This window comes from Pristiophorus japonicus, chromosome 1, assembly GCF_044704955.1.
Source record: "Pristiophorus japonicus isolate sPriJap1 chromosome 1, sPriJap1.hap1, whole genome shotgun sequence".
Classification (NCBI taxonomy): domain Eukaryota; kingdom Metazoa; phylum Chordata; class Chondrichthyes; family Pristiophoridae; genus Pristiophorus; species Pristiophorus japonicus.
In genome coordinates, this window is record NC_091977.1 from 299,442,227 (window position 1) to 299,457,333 (window position 15,107).

Here is a 15,107-nt window from a genome sequence, read left to right on the forward strand (position 1 = left end):
CAACAATAACTAGTCCCCTGTTATAAACGTTCTCCAAACAAGAAAACAAAGTCTCGCCTTGCTTAAATGAATGTTAAAGTTTGGTGCATTCCAGGGCCTCTGCTGAAATGTAGATTCTGAGAGCTGAGCCCACCTATTCCAGGCCAGTGGGCAAGCGATATATGGAAAGAAAGACTTTCATTTATATAGCACCTTTCACGACCACCGGACATCTCAAAGCGCTTTACAGCCAACTAAGTACTTTGGAGTGTAGTCACTGTTGTAATGTGGGAAACGCGGCAGCCAATTTGCGCACAGCAAGCTCCCACAAATAGCAATGCGATAATCACCAGATAATCTGTTTTAGGGATGTGGATTGAGGGGTAAATATTAGCCAGGACACTGGGGAGAACTCCCCTGCTCTTCTTCGAAATCGTGCCATGGGATCAATTACGTCCACCTGAGAGAGCTGACGGGGTCTCAGTTTAATTCTCATCCGAAAAACAGGGCAGGATGATGGGAAATCTCAAAGATGATGTCCGCCTGCCCTCATTTACAACCCTCCTCTCTTTGATGGCAGGGCTCTGTGGCATATTCCTTACAATTGTGTGGGAGCAGACTTGGCAGACCGCGATCCCAAGCCGGTTTCTGCTCACACTCACCACCTTTGCACTAGATTTTGGGTAGGATGGGTATATAAGCGGGCCAGTTTTTTTGATCCACGGTTGATAGTTGTAGTCATCGATAGTACAGTAATGACTGGGGTCAGTTTCAGTTTGCCCGCCTGTCCAAGAGCACTAAGTCATATACAACAGTACAAGGCTCCCCTTCAGTATAATGTGGAGCCAAACATTTAAGATGAGGAACACGTGATGGAGCATATTGTAGAACACCCCGAGCCCTGTGCGGACAGTGGGATCATGTCATTAGCAGTCCAAGAAGTGTGCTCCACAATCACTCCAGTCGGCTGAATGGGCCCAAATTTGTCCCCTTTCAGAATCACTGTGAGGAATCCTGGCCAGAGTCATGAGCCAACATTGGAGAGGTTATCTTTTATCTCCCAAAAGCTACCCCAGCACCTAGCTCTCTGTAAAACAAGGTTCCAGAGTGACTGCTATTACACTGCTGCATAGATTTTAATTGCATTGCTCTCCAAGGAGTCACAATATTTGTGGAGCATAACAGGTAACTTATAATAAGGCACTTGACGATGTGAATATTTTGTTTATTTAAAAAATGGTTGAAAACTTACAATAAGAATGGTAGACAGATTCATGAAACATGAATAGTTTTCTTTACAGTTACTTTGGTAATTTTTGATATTTTTAACCCACTTGCCTTCTTTGGGTTTTCTTGTGTATCTCCATTCTTCAGCTGAAGAGAGCAGGTTGATCGACTTTCAGATCTTCCTAATTGGTCATTAAGAATGGGTCACCGTCTCTTCACATTTCCCCTCCCTTCCTGTGAGAAATCACTAAGCCATACAAAAAACAATTTTAAAAAATCCCTTACCATCTCCTCTGCCTTGGACAGAATGGGCAGAGTCCCATGTGTATTTGCAAACAAACTGAGAAAATGTTTGCCAAGAATGGTTTCAAGGAGATAGTTTCCTTTAAATAAAGGCAGGCCTTGGAACTGCTATCATCATTGTTATTGATGATTACACCATATCCACAGCACCTTGTACTCATGTTGTGTATATATACTGCCACCTAATGGCTACCTCAGGCTATTGCTTCATCATCAGAAGTATCTCTGGTTCACATTTAAAAAGAAAGAACTTGCATTTATACAGCACCTTTCATGATCTAAGGACGCCCCAAAGTTCTTCACAGCCAATGAACTACTATCTTTTGAAGTGTAGTCACTGTTGTAACATTGGAAACCTGGCAGTATATTTGCACACAGCATGCTCCCACAAACAGCAATGAGATAAATGATCAGATAATTTATTTTAGTGACACTGGTTGAGGGATAAATATTGGTCAGGATATTGGGAGAACGCCCCTGTTCTTTTTTGAAAGGTGCAATGGGATCGTTTACATCCACCGGAGAGGGCAGACAGGCCTTGGTTTAACTTCTCTTCCGAAAGACTGGGTTTATATATTTATGATAACTCCATGTATCCATTGTGAATATTTCTTCCATTTACTAGTCTTGTCTATTTCCACTGAAAGCCTCTATGCAGTTCCAAGGCCTGTCTTTATTTAAAGGAAACTGCCTCCTTGAAACCATTCTTGGCAAATATTTTCTCAGTTTGTTTGCAAATGCACAGGGGACTCTGCCCATTCTGTCCAAGGCAGAGGAGATGGTGGAGCCCTGAGTCTGCAAAGCCCCAATATGCATAATTCTAAGCGATGCTACTACTGGTGCCACAAACCCTGCAAGATCAACCCAGCTGCAACATTCACTGAGGTGACCACATGCTCCATTGTTGAATGCAGAAAGTCAATGCCATGCAAGATAACCCACACATGTGGACTCCTTCACATTCTTCGACATGTTGCAGAAGCTCCCTGGCGGGTTGTTCAATACACTCAGCGACTAGTGGTGCACAGAAAAGATCCTTCTTTTAAAGACTGGACTCCTAAAGTCTGGACCTCTATCCTCTTCTTCAGCAGAGACAGAAGGTGAGTTTGCCCTCCGGTAAGCCGCTGCCTGGGCTGTCCTTTCCACCTGCAGCTGTTCACTTCTGCTGAGTGAATCATGCTGCGCAGACATCTCCAATTCACTTTCTGCGCCACTTGAGGCGCTGGTGCCTGGAAGGGTAAGAGCGAGCGATGGTACCTGTGCAGGAGAGTTCTCCCACTCAGTCTGTGTGGCTGCAGGGCTCAAGTCACCTGAAAAACTTAGAAAAAGAGCAAAAAGACTCGGGTTGACATGTCATGGCGTGAAAGCAGTAGCCGGTTGAGTGGCAGCACAATGCAGCACCAGCGTGGCAATGAGAGAATTAAGTGGAAGGAGAAAAATAAGGGAATGTGCCCACACACACTGCTGGGCGTGGCCTGTGGTCTCACCATCTCCAATGCTGTGTGTCCTTTCTCTCTCTGCCAATCATATCAATGGACACCATCTCCATTGATTTCATTGCTTGCAGTGTAGCGAGAGCTCTTCCTATTCTTGAAGTCTCGCTTTGTTTATATTATGTATTTAACCCCTTGTAACCTGCATTACACTACCACTAGCGGGCCTACCTGTCGGAGTCCCAAGGGATCCCAGCATCCCTTAGGAGCACGGTATATAAGCAGGCCACCCACGAGGTACCGGCACTCTGGAGTCTTATTAAAGGAGCTAAGGTCACACTTGCTCATTGTACACAGTACTCAGTGTCATCCTTTATTATGAGCATAGCAATTGGCGATGAGGTAACAAACAACCGCGTGAAGATGCAAAGAACAGTTGGTATCCTGGAGAAGTTCTCAGAAGGGAATGATTGGGAGGCCTTCATGGAGAGACTCGACCAATACTTCATGGCCAACGAGCTGGAAGGTGACGAGAACGCTACAAAATGAAGGGCGATCCTCCTAACTGTCTGAGGGGCAACAACCTATAGCCTCATGAAGAATCTCCTAGCTCCGCCAAAACCAACAGAGAAATCCTATGAAGAATTGTGTACGCTGGTCCGGGAGCACCTAAATCTTAAGGAAAGCATTTTGATGGCGAGATATCGGTTCTACACATGTCAACGATCGGAGGGCCAGGAAGTGACGAGCTATGTCACCGAACTAAGGCACCTTGCAGGGCATTGTGAGTTTGAGGGATTCCTAGAACAAATGCTTTTAGACATTTTTTGTACTGGGCATTGGCCATAAGGCAATCCTTCGCAAACTGTTGACTGTTGAAACTCCGAATCTAAGTAAAGCCATAACGATAGCCCAGGCATTTATGTCCACCAGCGACAACACCAAACAGATTTCGCAGAGTAAAGAAGTTTTGGCCAGTACTGTGCATAAAGTAACGTCGGTTTCGAGCAGAAATATACATGGCAGAACATACACGCCGGCTGCTGCTGCTGATGACCCAGAGTCCGCCATCAATCGTTAATGCGAGGCAGTTAACACCTTGTTGACGTTGTGGAGGTGATCATCGGCCCCATGAATGCTGCTTCAAGCACTATGCGTGCAACGGTTGCAAAACAATGGGACATTTCCAGCGAATGTGCAGGCGAGCTGCAAACCCTGCAAACCTTGCAAACCACCACGTTGCAAAGGAAGATCGATCCACTGTGGATCAGGTTGAATTGGAAACTCGTACCAAGGAGGCAGAAGTGTACGGGGTACATACGAAAAGTCCACCAATAATGTTGAAAGTTAAACTGAACGGTATTCCAATATCTATGGAACGGGACACGGGTGCAAGTCAGTCCATAATGAGTAAAAAGGCCTTCGACAGGCTGTGGGGCAAAAAAGGCACACAGGCCCAAGCTCAGCCCCAATCACACCAAACTAAGGACTTACACCAAGGAACTAATCCCTGTAATTGGCAGTGCAGGAGTCAAAGTCTCCTATGACTTAGCAGTACACGAACTCCCGCTGTGGATTGTGCCAGGGGATGGCCCCACGTTGTTTGGCAGAAGTTGGCTGGGAAAAATCCGCTGGAACTGGGACGACATCTGAGTGCTTTCATCCATCGACGACGTCTCATGTGTCCAGGTTCTGAGCCAGGCATTGGAAGCTTCTCAGGGGCGAAAGTGCAGATTCATTTGGTTCCCGGTACGCGACCCATCCACCACAAGGCACGGGCGGTACCGTACATGATGCGTGAGAAAGTGGAAATTGAGCTGGACGGGCTGCAGCGAGAAGGCATCATCACGCCGGTGGAATTCAACGAGTGGGCTAGTCCAATTGTCCCGGTACTTAAAGAGGATGGCACGGTGAGAATTTGTGGGGACACTAAAGTAACAATTTACCATTTTTCGCTACAGGACCAGTACCCGCTACCCAAGGCAGACGACCTATTCGCGACCCTGACTGGAGGGAAGACATTCACCAAGCTGGACCTGACCTCGGCCTACATGACGCAGGAGCTGGAGGAGTCTTCGAAAGGCCTCACCTGCATCAACATGCACAAAGGTCTGTTCATCTATAACAGATGCCCGTTCGGGATTCGGTCGGCAACGACAATCTTCCAACGGAACATGGAGAGCCTGCTAAAGTTGGTTCCTTGCACCGTGGTTTTCCAGGATGACATACTGGTTACAGGTCGGGACACCATTGAGCACTTGAAGAATCTGGAAGAGGTTCTTAGTCGGTTGGATCGTGTGGGGCTCAAACGCTCGAAGTGTATTTTCCTGGCGCGGGAGGTCGAGTTCTTGGGAAGAAGAATAGCGGCAGGCGGCATCAGACCCACAGACGCCAAGACGAAGACCATCAAGAACGCGCCGAGACCACAGATCGTGACAGAGCTGTGGTCGTTAACTATTTTGGTAATTCCTGGGACTCCTTAACTATTTAGGTAATTTCCTACCTGGATTAAGCACGCTGCTCGAACCCCGACATGCGCTACTGCGCAAGGGAGGCGACTGGGTATGGGGGAATGTCTTTAAGAAAGCCAGAAATCTGTTGTGTTCAAACAAAGTGCTTGTCCTGTATAAACCTTGTAAAAGATTAGTGCTAGCTTGCGATGCGTCATCATATGGGGTCGGGTGTGTGTTACAACAGGCTAACGAATCGGGGATCTTGCAACCGGTCGCTTATGCATCCAGGAGTTTGTCCAAGGCCGAAAGGGCCGACAGCATGATTGAAAAAGAGGCTCTGGCGTGCGTTTACGGGGTAAAAAAAATGCATCAGTACTTATTCGGCCTCAAGTTTGAGCTTGAAACTGACCACAAGTCGCTTATATCGCTGTCCTCTGAGAGCATGAGGATTAACACCAATGTCTCTGCCCGCATCCAAAGATGGGCGCTCACGCTGTCGGCATACAACTATGTAATCCGCCACAGACCAGGCACAGAGAACTGCGCAGATGCTCTCAGTCGACTGCCATTGCCCACTACCCGGGTGGAAATGGCACAGCCAGCGGACTTGCTCATGGTCATGGAAGCATTCGAGAATGAAAAGTCCCCCGTTACGGCCCACCAGATCAGGACCTGGACCAGTCAGGATCCTTTACTGTCCTTGGTAAAAAACTGTGTCCTCCATAGGAGCTAGTCCAGTGTCCCAGCGGAGATGCAGGAGGTGATTAAGCCGTTCCACAGGCACAAAGACAAAATGTCCCTGTAGGCGGACTGTCTGTTGTGGGGTAATCACGTGGTCTTGCCCAAGAAAGGCAGAGATATGTTCATATGTGAACTGCACAGCACCCACCCAGGCATTGTAATGATGAAAGCCATAGCCAGGTCCCATGTGTGGTGGTCTGGCATTGACTCAGATTTAGAGTCATGCGTGCGCCAATGCAACACTTGCTCTCAGCTGAGCAATGCACCCAGAGAGGCACCGCTAAGTTTGTGGTCGTGGCCCTCCAAACCGTGGTCACGGATCCACGTGGACTATGCGGGCCCATTTCTAGGCAAAATGTTTTTGGTTGTCGTGGACGCTTACTCAAAATGGATTGAATGTGCGATAATGTCTGTAAGCATGTCCACGGCCACTATTGAAAGCCTACGAGCCATGTTTGCCACGCACGGCTTGCCTGGTATCCTAGTCAACGACAATGGGCCGTGCTTCACCAGCGCTGAATTCAAGGAATTCCTGACCCGCAACGGGATCAAACATGTCACATGTGCTCAGTTCAAGCCCGCATCCAATGGCCAGGCAGAACGTGCAGTTCAGACCATCAAGCAAAGCTTGAAACGTGTGTTGGAAGGCTCCCTGCAGACCCGGCTGTCCCGAGTGCTGCTCAGCTACGGCACCAGACCCCACTCACTCACCTGGGTTCCCCCAGCCGAGCTGCTCAAGAAAAGGGCACTCAAAACAAGGCTCTCTCTTGTCCACCCTGATCTCCATGATCAAGTGGAGGGCAAGCAGCATCAACAAAGTATGTATCTTGACCGCGCAAATTTGTCACGCGATATTGAGATCAATGATCCTGTGTTTGTGCTCAATTATGGACATGGTCCCAAATGGTTCGCTGGCATGATCACATTCAGGTCAAATTGGCCAATGGGCAAACGCAGAAAACACTTGGATCAAATCAAATTGCGGTTCACCAACAGCTACAAACAACCCGAAGAAGACACCACCAACTTTGACCCTCCAACACACACACAAGTGGCAACTGACATCATGGTTGACCACGAAGCCGAACTCACCATCCCCAGCAGCCCAGCAAGGCCGGCTGCCCAACAGCCCAGTGAAGAACCAACCAACTCATCCACACTCGCATTTGTACCGAGACGATTGACAAGGGAGCGAAAAGCCCCATATTGTCTCACCTTGTAAATAAGTGTACTGTTGACTTCACGGGGGAGTGATGTTATGTATTTAACCCCTTGTAACCTGTATTACACTACCACCAGAGGGCCTACCTGTCAGAGTCCCAAGGGATCCCAGCATGGTATAGAAACATAGAAACATAGAAAAATAGGTGCAGGAGTCGGCCATTCGGCCCTTCGAGCCTGTACCGCCATTCAATAAGATCATGGCTGATCATTCCTTCAGTACCCCTTTCCTGCTTTCATACCCCTTGATCCCCTTAACCGTAAGAGCCATATCTAACTCCCTCTTGAATATATCCAGTGAACTGGTATCAACAACTCTCTGCGGCAGGGAATTCCACAGGTTAACAAGTCTCTGAGTGAAGAAGTTTCTCCTCATCTCAGTCCTAAATGGCCTATCTCTTATCCTAAGATTATGTCCCCTGGTTCTGGACTCCCCCAACATCGGGAACATTCTTCCTGCATCTACCTGTCCAGTCCCGTCAGAATCTTATATGTTTCTATGAGATCCCCTCTCATCCTTCTAAACTCCAGTGAATAAAGGCCCAGTTGATCCAGTCTGTCCTCATATGACAGCCCAGCCATCCCTGGAATCAGTCTGGTGAACCTTCGCTGCACTTCCTCAATAGCAAGAATGTCCTTCCTCAGACTAGGAGACCAAAACTGAACACAATATTCCAGGTGAGGCCTCACTAAGGCCCTGTACAACTGCAGTAAGACCTCCCTGCTTCTATATTCAAATCTCCTAGCCATGAAGGCCAACGTACCATTTGCTTTCTTTACCGCCTTCTGTACCAGTGTGCCCACTTTCAGTGACTGATGAACCATGACACCCAGGTCTCGCTGCACCTCCTCTTTTCCTAGTCTGCCGCCATTCAGTAATATTCTGCCTTCGTGTTTTTGCCCCCAAAATGGATAACCTCACATTTATCCACATTATACTGCATCTGCCATGCATTTGCCCACTCACCAAACCTGTCCAAGTCACCCTGCAGCCTCTTAGAGTCCTCCTCAGAGCTCACACCACCACCCAGTTTAGTGTCATCTGCAAACTTGGAGATATTACACTCTATTCCTTCATCCAAATCGTTAATGTATATTGTAAAGAGCTGGGGTCCCAGCACTGAGCCCTGCGGCACTCCACTAGTCACTGCCTGCCATTCTGAAAAGGACCCATTTATCCCGACTCTCTGCTTCCTGCCTGCCAACCAGTTCCCTATCCACGCCAGTATATTACCCCCAATACCATGTGCTTTGATTTTGCGCAACAATCTCTTGTGCGGGACCTTGTCAAAAGCCTTTTGAAAGTCCAAATACACCACATCCACTGGTTCTCCCTTGTCCACTCTGCTAGTTACATCCTCAAAAAATTCCAGAAAATTCATCAAGCATGATTCCCCTTTCATAAATCCATGCTGACTTGATCCGATCCTGTCACCCCTTTCCAAATGCGCTGCTATTTCGTCCTTCATGATCGATTCCAACATTTTCCCCACGATTGATGTCAAGCTATAATTACCCATTTTCTCTCTCCCTCCTTTTTTAAAAAGTGGTGTTACATTAGCTACCTTCCAGTCCATGGGAACTGATCCAGAGTCGATAGACTGTTGGAAAATGATCCCCAATGCATCCACTATTCCTAGGGCCACTTCCTTGAGCACTCTGGGATGCAGACTATCAGGCCCCAGGGATTTATCGGCCTTCAAAATCCCATCAATTTCCCGAACACAATTTCCCGCCTAATAAGGATATCCTTCAGTTCCTCCTTCTCACTTGACCCACTGTCCCCTAGTACCTTCGGAAGGTTATTTGTATCTTCCTTCGTGAAGACAGAACCGAAGTATTGGTTCAATTGGTCTGCCATTTCTTTGTTCCCCATTATAATTTCATCTGAATCCGACAGCAAGGGACCTACGTTTGTCTTTACTAATCTTTTTCTCTTCACATATTTATAGAAGCTTTTGCAGTCAGTTTTTATATTCCCTGCAAGCTTCCTCTCGTACTCTATTTTCCCCCTCTTAATTAAACCCTTAGTCCTCCTCTGTTGAATTCTAAATTTCTCCCAGTCCTCAGGTTTGTTGCTTTTTCTAGCCAAATTATATGCCTCTTCCTTGGCTTTAACACTATCCTAAATTTCCTTTGTTAGCCATGGTTGAGCCACCTTCCCAGTTTTATTTTTACTCCAGACAGGGATGTACATTTGCTGAAGTTCATCCATGTGATCTTTAAATGTTTGCCATTGCTTATCCACCGTCAACCCTTTTGGTATCATTTGCCAGTCTATTCTAGCCAATTCACGCCTCATACCGTCGAAGTTACCTTTCCTTAAGTTTAGGACCTTAGTTTCCGAATTAACTTTGTCACTCTCTATCTTAATAAGGAATTCTACCATATTATGGTCACTTTTCCCCAAGGGGCCTCGCACAACAAGATTGCTAATTAGTCTCTTCTCATTACACATCACCCAGTCTAGGATGGCCAGCTCCCTGGTTGGTTCCTCGACATATTGGTCTAGAAAACCATCCCTAATACACTCCAGGAAATCCTCCTCCACCGCATTGCTACCAGTTAGGTTAGCCCAATCAATGTGTAGATTAAAGTCACTCATGATTACTGCTGTAACTTTATTGCACACATCCCTTATTTCTTGTTTGATGCTGTCCCCAACCTCACTACTACTATTTGGTGGTCTATACATAACACCCACTAGCGTTTTCTGCCCTTTGGAATTCCACAGCTCCACCCATACCAATTCCACATCATCCAGGCTAATGTCCTTCCTTACAATTGCATTGATTTAACCAGCAACGCCACCCCGCCTCCTTTTCCTTTCTGTCTATCCTTCCTAAATGCTGAATACCCTTGGATGTTGAGTTCCCAGCCTTGGTTCCCCTGGAGCCATGTCTCTGTGATGCCAATCACATCGTATCCGTTAACTGCTATCTGCGCAGTTAATTCATCCACCTTATTCTGAATACTCCTCGCATTGAGGCACAGAGCCTTCAGGCTTGTTTTTTTAACACACTTTGCCCCTTTAGAATTTTGCTGTAATGTGGCCCTTTTTGTTTTTTGCGTTGGGTTTCTCTGCCCTCCACTTTTACTATTCTCCTCTCTATATTTTGCTTCTGCCTCCTTTTTGTTTCCCTCTGTCTCCCTGCATAGGTTCCCATCCTCCTGCCAATTTGGTTTAACTCCTCCCCAACAGCACTAGCAAACACTCCCCCTAGGACATTGGTTTCGGTCCTGCCCAGGTGCAGACCGTCCGGTTTGTACTGGTCCCACCTCCCCCAGAACCGGTTCCAATGTCCCAGGAATTTGAATCCCTCCCTTCTGCACCACTGCTCAAGTCACGTATTCATCTGAGCTATCCTGCAATTCCTACTCTGACTAGCATGTGGCACTGGTAGCAATCCTGAGATTACTACTTTTGAGGTCCTACTTTTTAATTTAGCTCCTAGCTCCCTAAATTCGCCTCATAGGACCTTATCCCTTTTTTTACCTATATGGTTGGTACCTATATGTACCATGACAACTGGCTGTTCACTCTCCCTTTTCAGAATGTCCTGCACCCGCTCCAAGACATCCTTGACCCTTGCACCAGGGAGACAACATACCATCCTGGAGTCTCGGTTGCGGCCGCAGAAACGCCTATCTATTCCCCTTACAATCGAATCCCCTATCACTATCGCTCTCCCCTCTTTTTCCTGCCCTCCTGTGCAGCAGAGCCAGCCACAGTGCCATGAACTTGGCTGCTGCTGCTCCCCCCTGATGAGTCATCCCCCTCAACAGTGTGTATCTGTTTTGCAGGGGGATGACCGCAGTGGATCCCTGCACTACCTTCCTTGCACTGCTCTTCCTGTTGGTCTTCCATTCCCTATCTGGCTGTGTACCTTTTACCTGCGGTAAGACCAACTCACTAAACGTGCTATTTACGTCATTCTCAGCTTCATGCATGCTCCAGAGTGAATCCACCCACAGCTCCAGTTCCGCAACGCGGTTCGTCAGGAGCTGGAGGCGGATACACTTCCCGGACACGTAGTCATCAGGGACACCAGAGGTGTTCCTGATTTCCCACATAGTACAGGAGGAGCATAACACGTATCTGAGCTCTCCTGCCATGACTTAACCCTTAGAAACACTTAAATTGGTAACAACAATGCTAAATGTTACTCACTGATATAGAAAAGAAAAAAGTAATACAACTGACCAATCACCAGCCAATCACTTACCCCCTTGGCTGTGACGTCACCTTTCTATTTCTTTCTACTTCTTTTTTGCCTTCTCCCTGTAGCTGCACAAGTACGCCTCGCGCGGACCCCGGACTCACGCCTCAGCGACGCACCTCCCGACTGCTGAACTCGCGGCCTTTATAGGCCTCTCGCCGACCCTGGATTCACACCTCAGCGGTGCACCTCCCGACTGCTGAACTCGCGGCCTTTATAGGCCTCTCGCCGACCCCAGACTCACGCCTCAGCGACGCACCTCCTGACTGCTGAACTCACGGCCTTTATAGGCCTCTCGCCGACCCCAGACTCACGCCTCAGCGACGCACCTCTCGACTGCTGAACTCGCGGCCTTTATAGGCCTCTCGCCGACCCCGGACTCACGCCTCAGCGACGCACCTCCTGACTGCTGAACTCGCGGCCTTTATAGGCCTCTCGCCGACCCCGGACTCACGCCTCAGCGACGCACCTCCTGACTGCTGAACTCGCGGCCTTTATAGGCCTCTCGCCGACCCCAGACTCACGCCTCAGCGACACACCTCCCGACTGCTGAACTCACGGCCTTTATAGGCCTCTCGCCGACCCCGGACTCACGCCTCAGCGACACACCTCCCGACTGCTGAACTCACGGCCTTTATAGGCCTCTCGCCGACCCCGGACTCACGCCTCAGCGACACACCTCCCGACTGCTGAACTCACGGCCTTTATAGGCCTCTCGCCGACCCCGGACTCACGCCTCAGCGACGCACCTCCCGACTGCTGAACTCGCGGCCTTTATAGGCCTCTCGCCGACCCCGGACTCACGCCTCAGCGACACACCTCCCGACTGCTGAACTCACGGCCTTTATAGGCCTCTCGCCTACCACGGACTCACGCCTCAGTGACGCGGGCCAGCCACGAGGTACCGGCACTCTGGAGTCTTATTAAAGAAGCTAAGGTCACACTTGCTCATTGTACACAGTACTCAGTTTCATCCTTTATTATGAGCATAGCAGTTTATGTGCCAGCTTTTCTTACAAGAACAGTGGCAGTGGATTAGGGTGCGCCCAATGAAGGGTTTTGATGACAGTGTACATGCTGAGAGGAAGAAGCAGTATGGCCCCAAGTTTCCACACGCCGAGCTGGCGCCCGTTTTTCGCGACGAAAACGGCGCCTGAAAAAAAACGCGCGATTCTGGATTGCCCTGCAGCTCCATGGCAGCTTGGCGCGGCGCCCAGGGGGGCGGAGCCTACCACTCGCGCCGATTTTGTAAGTGGGAGGGGGCGGGTACCATTTAAATTTGTTTTTTTCGTGCCGGCAACGCTGCGCGTGCGCGTTGGAGCGTTCGCGCACGCGCAGAGTGAAGGAAACATTGGCACTCGGCCATTTTTGTAGTTCTTTGTAGCTGTTTAATTTTTGAACATTTTTTAATAAAAGCACATTGCCATCAGCACATCAGCACTGAGGCTTCTTGCAGCAGTGAGAAGGCTGCAGGAAGCCTCAGAAGTTAAGGCAGCCGTTTCCCGACGGCCTCTCCTCCCACCTGCCGTCGGGAATGGCTGCCTCAACTTCTGAGGCTTCCTGCAGCCTTCTCACTGCCTCCTCCACCCCCCCACTGCCGTCGGGAACGGCTGCCTCCTCCTCCCTGCCTCCCCCCCGCTGCGGTCGGTCGGGCCCTCACTCCCTCCCGTTCGCGGAAACGATGCCACACCGCTGAGCTGACTGAACCTGCCTGAAGCACTTTCACACAGGTAGGAAGATGGTTTATTTAATCTTTTCTTTGCTTATAAATGTTTATTCAGGTTGGATTTATTTGTATAATATTTGTAGAAGTATAAATAAGGATTTATTGTAGAATTTAATGACTTCCCTTCCCCCCCCCCCACCTCGTTCTGGACATCTAATTTGTAACCTGCGCCTGATTTTTTAATGTGTAGACAAGGTTTTTTCAGTTCTACAAAAATCTTCACTTGCTCCATTCTAAGTTAGTTTGGAGTACGTTTTCACTGTGGAAACTTTCAAATCAGGTGTCAGTGGCCGGACACGCCCCCTTTTGAAGAAAAAATTCTGTTCCAAAGTGAAACTGTTCTAACTGACTAGAACTGCAGAAAAAAAAATGTGGAGAATTGCGATTTCTAAGATAGTCCGTTCTCCACCAGTTGCTCCTAAAAATCAGGAGCAAATCATGTGGAAACTTGGGGCCTCTGTGTGGCCAAGAGGGGGCAGTAGTTGTGAGGGAAGAAGCAGGTCTTGAGTGTGTGAATGCAAGCAGAAGGGAGTGCAGCGAAGTGCCCTGTTGTGATTGGAAGTGAGGCATGGGAAATGGGTGAGCGCTCCCATTTACGTGATCCCTTTCACCGTCATCCCTCTCCTGGGCCAGCGGCACATCACTCCTACCTCTCTGTGGGGAACAGCTTGGTGCAGATAAGTGGCACATTGTAAGGCCATGGCTGCGGTGTCTGTCATCCTGTTGAAGGCGACAGAATTGTTGGCATCCAAAGTCTGCATGGTTGTGATCATGACCTTCATGGACACAATTAATTGCTGTGATTGATGTTCCACAGAGGAGGCCAGTCTATCCAACCTCGCCATCACCTGCGACATCAATCTACTTATTACATAGAATATACTGCACAGCACAGAAACAGGCCATTCGGCCCAACCAGTTCATGCCGGCATTTATGCTCCACTTAAGCCTCCTCCCATCCTTCCTCATTTAACTCTATCAGCATAACCCTCTATTCTCTTCTCCCTCATATGCTTGTCTGACCTCCCATTCTCTACTATTCGCTTCAACTACTCCCTGTGGTCGCAAGTTCTACAGTCTCACCACTCTCTGGGTAAAGAAGTTGCTTCTGAATTCCCTATTTAATTTCTTGGTGACTATGTTATGTTGATGGCCTCTGGTTTTGCTCTTCACCACAAGTGGAAAAAAACTCTCTGTATCAAAATCTTTCATAATTTTAAAGACTTCTATTAGGTCATCCCTCAGCCTTCTCTTTTCAAGAGAAAAGAGACCCAGCCTGTTCATCCATTTCTGATAGGTGTACCCTCGCATTTCTGGTATCATCCTTGTAAATATTTTTGCACCCTCTCCAGTGCCTCTATATTCTTTTTATAATATGGCGACCAGAATTGTACGCAGTACTCCCAAGTGTGGTCTAATCAAGGTTCAATACAAGTTTAGCATAACTTCTCTACTTTTCAATTCTAATGATCTAGAAATAAACCATAGTACATGGTTTGTCTTTTTTGTGGCCTTGTTATCCTGCGTCGCAACTTTTAGTGATTTATGTATTTGTACTCCCAGATCCCTTTGCTCCTTTACTCTATTTAGATTCTTATTTTCCAAGTAATATGTGATCTCCTTATTTTTCTTACCAAAATGTAATACAGGTTGTACCTCTCCAGTCTGGAACTCTTATCGAAATATCCGTGGTTCGGCATTAGTTGGGCCTGAGGGAATGGAGGGTTTCTTTTTTTTAAAGTTTTCATCGGCTGCAATGGCTGCCATCAGTGTGTTCGGCGATTGGCTGGGAGTGGCTGTCAGT

The 15,107-nt window shown here is 48.1% G+C and overlaps 1 long non-coding RNA gene across 1 annotated transcript in view; it reads right to left on the minus strand.

The window, feature by feature from the left end:
- The window catches only part of LOC139251602 (uncharacterized), an 87,196-nt gene that overhangs the window by 7,943 nt on the left and 64,146 nt on the right, over positions 1-15,107 (minus strand). The gene's annotated exons all lie outside the window — the stretch shown is intronic.